Raw genomic sequence first — 6000 nt, 5'->3', positions numbered from 1 at the left:
ATTCTTTCCATTACCTTCGATGGGACAGTCGCCCTCGCTAACATGGCGCCACAGTAACGTGTTTTAGCCTGCTCTAGTCTACAGCAAGTCTGTTTGTCTATGAAGAGAGCAATGTCACTCAGACATATGTGACCAATCGCTGCTAAATGCACCACAGTGCCTTTTTTTCATCCCTGTGCTGAATTCTGCAACTAACAGAACAGCTACTTGAGAAGGGGCATTTAAACGGGCCACTATTTTCTGTCCTTTGGCTCTGGGATCTGTTGGTTGTGGGCCCATTAAATCGAGGTTCCACTGTCCTTGCAAAGGTGGAGTTGTTTGGGATTTAAGTATGTCGGAGCCCATGAGTGCGCTCGAAGGTATATTGCAGTTCAGCAAATAAACATTTTACCGTTACCGTAATGTTACTCTATCATAACTATCTTGTTGCAGGTGCAGGGGAGGGTGTTCTTTGACTGACAGCTTCACATAACCTGAATTAAAGGTGAGCTTCAGAAAAGAGAGATAGCAGGGCAGTGGGATAAATAGCCAAAAGTGAAAAGATTCATAGAAGATGTTGCATTTACCTGCTCCTGGGGTCATCCTCTTGTTTGTTCCATGTTACGCGCAAACAATACTTCTATTCAAGACCGGGCCTGCATTCCTGGCTCTGTTGCTGATGATTAAAGTCGCTTCTGATGTCAGCAGCTCGCGTCTTTCTCTCTTTACCACACACCAATTCATTCCAAAAACAATGGCACCTTTCTCTCTTACCTTGGTCCTTTCATGGACTTTTCTATACCAGTGAAGGGAGAAGGTAAGTGCATTTACAGTAGAGTTCCTGGTGGATGATGAACCGGAAAATAAAGTATACTTTTTAAGAATCCAATGACTCACCTAGGGAAAAGTTTGGGCGATAAGTTCGACTACAACTACACTTGGTACCTTAAGTGCTTAAGTATACTTGGTGTACTATACAGTACATTGTTAGATTAGGCCTCTAGATAGGTGATTTGAGCTAGGCCGTTGTGTCGCTGTGATCTTTCTCCTTGCTGGGCCTTCCGTATCTATGGCACCCTTGGTACACCTTCGAGTTGAATCTAGCAGAAAAAGATTCCACGACCGTGCGTCCATCTTTCTGGCATCCAATAAAATAGTTCAACTGAGAATATACAATCTTCTGGTAGTTACTGTTAGTGTAGCGGGCATTAAGATAAGATAAGAAAACCTTTATTAGTCTCGCAATGGAGAAATTCCAGATTCACAGCAGCAAAGTTATGAAAGGAAGAAGTAGAACAACAAAATATAGGAGCTGCTGGAAAGGCAGCCACTCACGCGGCGCCATTTTGAAGTCAAAATAACAAAAATAACACAACACAACACATAGGACACAGACAGCCGTGCAATCTTCACCACTTTTCTGCATACACTTTGTTCTCTGAAGCAGTTATAGATGAAAGAGGAGAGGATCAAAGTGTCCTTTCACCAGTGGATGAGAGACGTCACGCTGAAAATGTGCACAAGTCTGCTACAAGCTAAGTTTTGAAAGCAAACACGAAGCTGTAGCGTCCATTGACGAAAAAGAGATTGGCTCACATCTCCTGTCCCATGTAAATCCACTTCAATTCCAAGCCGCGACTCCCAGTTCCACATCAGCATCGGCGCTCCGCGCTAACGCTCCTTTCTTCTCATCGTCGGCTCCTCAAGCCTTACATCCATCCAGCCGCAGACCGTTCAATAGCACCGATCTCTCCGCTGAACAAAGTGGGGCTGTGAAAAATGCTGCCCATAACAGGCGCAAGACACAAGCGCCCCGGGACTGTCCAGCAACGACAGTCAAATGGCGCCGACATTCCTCCCAGGCAAAAAGAGTGCTGGCATACCCATGCTGCCGAGAAGGCGCAACCACCAAGCACAGAGTTTCCTCCTTGATGAATGTCGTGGCCAAAAAATGCTGAAAAAAGTCCACATCAGGTCCACACGACGTAACAACAAACACAAAGTGACAAAACAAAACAAAACCAACAAAAAAAAGGAAGGCCCATGAGAGCACTTGCCGACGGCTGCCTACTCGGGCGCCATCTTGACTTCGAATAAAGGACCACCAAAAGTTCTCCGAGAACTTCTTAATTGGTGCCGTGACCCGGATGTCGAAGATTTTTTTTTAGAGAGTCATCTGTTTTAGCCTATTTAACCCATTCATGCACCCCCGTAACCTCATAACATGATAAGCTGTCCACTGTAGTAACCCCCAGTCACCAGGTTCTTGTAGAGACAAGATGAATATTTATGTATACTTATGGATATTTTATTGTAGTTCAACGCAGTAGAATACACGATACATTTTTGTCTTACAATGGGTGAAGAATAATAAAGGATTACATGTAATTATACTTGATATAATTCAGTACAGGATGCAATGTAGTCCATCGTTTTTGTTCGATTTGTGTTCAAACTGATTACTTGGGCAACTCCAGTGCACTTATTGCGCAGAGCATAAATGTCAGTGTGCCTTCGTGCAGCCCTGAAGAAGGGGCTGAACAATCTCCCTGTGCTATAAGATTTATTTGAACAAATCTGAGACGTTTGTTTGCCAGTGTGGTCCTCCCTTCATATACATTATTTAGCAACGAGCTGCATCGATGTACTCGCGGCTGGCAGCGCAGCTCATCTTTTTCAAAGCTGCAGAAACTACGAGATCTTCTTTTTTTTCTGACCTCAGGCGTCATCGGCCTGCGGGGAGCTTTCATAGGGGCTCGGCGTACCCGAGCTTCTCTCGCCTGGCCTTTGTTTTAGTTGGAGGAAAGAATCTCTGAGGGGCTCGGCGCAGAGTCGACCGGCAGCAACCAGCTCTTAACGTAAATGAGAAAAGACGAGGAATCTCTGTTGCTGTCTTAACAGCAAAACCTCTGAGCTCCGAGGCGATATCGTCTACATTTGGCAGAATCAGTTTCGGCCGATCGGAAAGAATGGAAACGGAAATTAGCCTTGCCAGTGAGCTAATGTCTCGCTAGGTTGTTGGGCTTTTCGGGTGTTCTTAATGTTTGATCACATGATGATTATTGTGCTTTTTTTTTTTTCTCTGCGAGAGCATCATCTCTTGACGTGTGTACTTCCCACTATTCTATGCAGGCTTTCTTCACAGAAGAAAGTACCAATCTCCACGTCTCCTTGAGGTCACTGGACCCCCCCCCCCCCCCCCCCCCCCCCAATGGAGCAATCCCAGAATTAATGGTGCATTTTGAAGAGATATTAATTGTCTCTTGGAGATGTGGTTCCGAAGTACGGCAGCAGGTCACGGATGTCTCTTTGATCTTTGGAAAGAGCCACCTCAGCTAGACTATCCCGCTAAGTTTTAAAGGCCCGCCGTGTGATCCCCTCCAACTGAGAAGGATTTAACAACAGTTTACGCATTTTGGCAAATCACCTCAGTGAGAAGGTGCCCAGCATCACCCTGCAAACATGCTGTGCTTCCAGTCTGATAAGAAATTCCACCTCGGAGGGAAATACAGTATGTACTCTCTCTCTGTCTCGCACACACTCTTGGCCTTTATCTCCTCCATTCTGTTTTTCCTTTCCTAGCTTCCTCTCCTCTGAGGAATGAGGAAGAAGGACAGAGGGTGATGACAGGGTTCTGGAAGGAAGACTTGATTTATTCCAAGGCATTTCCAGGGAGTGTCGTGAATAAATTTCACGTTAGGTAAGCTCTTCTACATTGTTTCCTTTGGTCCCTGTGGAGAGAGACGGAGGAGGGGTGGGCGTGTGCATATTCATGGTTTATTCCGGGAGACTCTCCCACAGATAGTTCGGCTCCTTTTCTGCACTGCGTGCAGTTTATCGATATTATGCAGGTCATAATTTTGCATTCGCTTGTGTCATTGATGTCGAGGAAATACAATAGTCATTCAAAAGGCGAAAAAAATTGGAGTCAGACCAACATTTTCGGACGAGTGCTATATTGGCTATGGTTGCTGCAAAGTTGAGCCAGGACTTTACTGCCTGTAGCAAAAGAGCGGTGAGTGGAAGATTGTGAGGACAATGAAATACAGATAGCGGGGATCGACTGCCTACATGAGCCGCTAGCGACGGGCTCGCTGCTTTCCACGTCCTTACTCACTCACCAGCACTGTACAGTTTCAGTAATAGAGGATTTTTGAAGGCTACCGTTTGAAAAGGATTTATTTACTTTCACTTTTTTACTCTGCAAATCTGGGGGGAGGGGGTTACAAATAAATTGGAAATTGAGCAGTTTCTCGTTATTTTGGCTATGTAATGTCTAAAGTCTCCTTAAGCATTAGAAAACATTAGGGGACCCTATTTTCATGCCCGGAAAAAGTCGAGTACAAAGCGCAATTGTAACTGTGCGCATGGATAGACTTCTCTTTCTTTTGGTATTTTTGTAGACAGGCGCAGTTAGAGAGGGGTATTTACACTGTTTGCTTTATCCCACAACTGACTATAAAAAAATCAGAAAAAATAAATACAAGATGGATTTTTGTCGTGCAGCAAACACATAATTTGCAACCCAGTGTCCTGCTGTGAGATTTTCATATCATTGTACATCCCTGTAAAAGAGTTATATAAAGAAAAAGGGAATCAAAATACCGCTCAGTAATTCCACAACATTGCAAACCTAATCCAGGATAGATCCAATACAGCACAGATCCATCCATCCATTTTTTAAAATACTTTTATTGCCATTCAGGGTCCGCAAAAGGCAAATTGTGAGATAGTTAACCATTCAGATTCACAACGAGTAGAAGTTGAAGCCACGGTGCCTGCACGGCCGACAGGAAAGTAAACCACGACGCCATCAGTGACCTACCGCACAGGTCTTGTATTGGATGTCCGAAAATTATGCAGGCGCACCTAACGAAGTCTAAAATCTATAGAACAGAGTTTATAAAAAGGGATTAAGTAGCTTGAGGAAGATTTCAGGCTACCTTGTCAAAAGATGAAGGTGAAAGGAAAGATGACCAAGCAGGAAAAGAGGGTGAGCACAGTGGGGTAATTAGCCTGTGTTTGTGCGTGTGTGTGTGAAACAACTTTGAATCAATTCTCACTAGGGTTGGTGTTAAACTGTAAGTTCATGGGGCCTATTTTCATGCCCAGCGCAAAAGGTGCAGTCTAACTGCAGTCTAAAATTAGAACGAACGATGAACCACGACATAGGACGAGTTGGTGGGGAAAGGGGTCCGGGGGGCACTTTGAACAGTAAAATTTGCAACCGTAGCTCCTGACGTATTCCATTAATGTTTTACATCCAAAAATTGTGATGATCACCATGGCAATGACAGTAAGGCTCATGTTGAAGCAAAATGATTCGCAAATTTATGCATTAAAATGTAGGGTCTCCAATTCCATTGACGGGACATTGGTTTGGAATTGCCTTTCCTAATTTTGGAGACTGGTCAGAAGCTGTTTTTAATTGGGTTTCCTGCAGTTGGAGACAAAATTCATTTGCTGGAGGCCATGTAAAATAAATAAAGAAATAAAGAAATAAATCATAGTGCACCTACTCAATCAGGCAAATCGGAATGCGCCCAAAAACCAAAACGCCAAAAAATAAATAAATAAAAAAGAGCTGCAATATGATGATTATAATAATGTTGATTCCTTGGATTCTGAACGCTTTGTATTATTGATATCAATAAATTGATTATGCAGATGATGCAGCTGATGTGGTAGAAAGTTATGCTTAAGTGTGAGTCATCAGTCCTCATCCTTTGTATGCATTCATACTGGTATGATAATTAATTTCTTCTTCATATATTGAATATTGTCATGTAATATTCCTCCATTTTCCTCATATGACAACTTAATTTTGTAATATTACAACTTTTTAGGACAACTTTGCTTGACTTTATTATCATAAAATGATTACTTTTCCCCTGATTATTAATTTAAAAAATGTTTTTTGCAAATTAAAACTTTTCCCATTTTGACACTTTTTTTTCTTCAGAATTATGACTTTTTCCCAGGAATATTAATGATGCTCTTGTACAAAGAAAATTTGACTTT

This window comes from Hippocampus guttulatus, chromosome 13, assembly GCF_054856545.1.
Source record: "Hippocampus guttulatus isolate MCC_2025c chromosome 13, RoL_Hgut_1.0, whole genome shotgun sequence".
Taxonomy (NCBI): Eukaryota; Metazoa; Chordata; class Actinopteri; order Syngnathiformes; family Syngnathidae; genus Hippocampus; species Hippocampus guttulatus.
Note: the sequence above shows the minus strand (reverse complement) of the source record.